We start from the raw sequence: 419 nt of genomic DNA on the forward strand, positions 1-419 counted from the left end.
GATCCTGCCTCTAGACTGTTCTTCACTGCCTGACAGCCATGGGGCCCAGATGGGGGTGGGGTAGGGTTCTAGAGGAGGAGGGGCAGCTTCAAAAGTCAGGCTAGGAGGCTTCTCCACGGAGTCTGTGAGGCTCTGAACCCTCCTAGCAGCAGAACTGGCCCATGGAATCTTCTTCCCCACCCAGCCAAATCAACAGAGGGGTGACACCTGTTCTTCCAGCCCTCTCCTTGGTCTAGCATCCCTTAGGGTGAAAGGAAATTTAGGGAGACCCCTAAATCTCACCTAGGACACACTGAGTCCTACACCTCAGCCCCAGTCAACACCGTCCGACACTGGTATTATCTGGATCTGGGCCATGAGGAGGAGGTTTAGTGTGAAGGGGCTGACCAGTGCCCAGGGATCCACAGAGGTGTGGGCCA

This window comes from Ictidomys tridecemlineatus, chromosome 5 (assembly GCF_052094955.1).
Source record: "Ictidomys tridecemlineatus isolate mIctTri1 chromosome 5, mIctTri1.hap1, whole genome shotgun sequence".
Taxonomy (NCBI): domain Eukaryota; kingdom Metazoa; phylum Chordata; class Mammalia; order Rodentia; family Sciuridae; genus Ictidomys; species Ictidomys tridecemlineatus.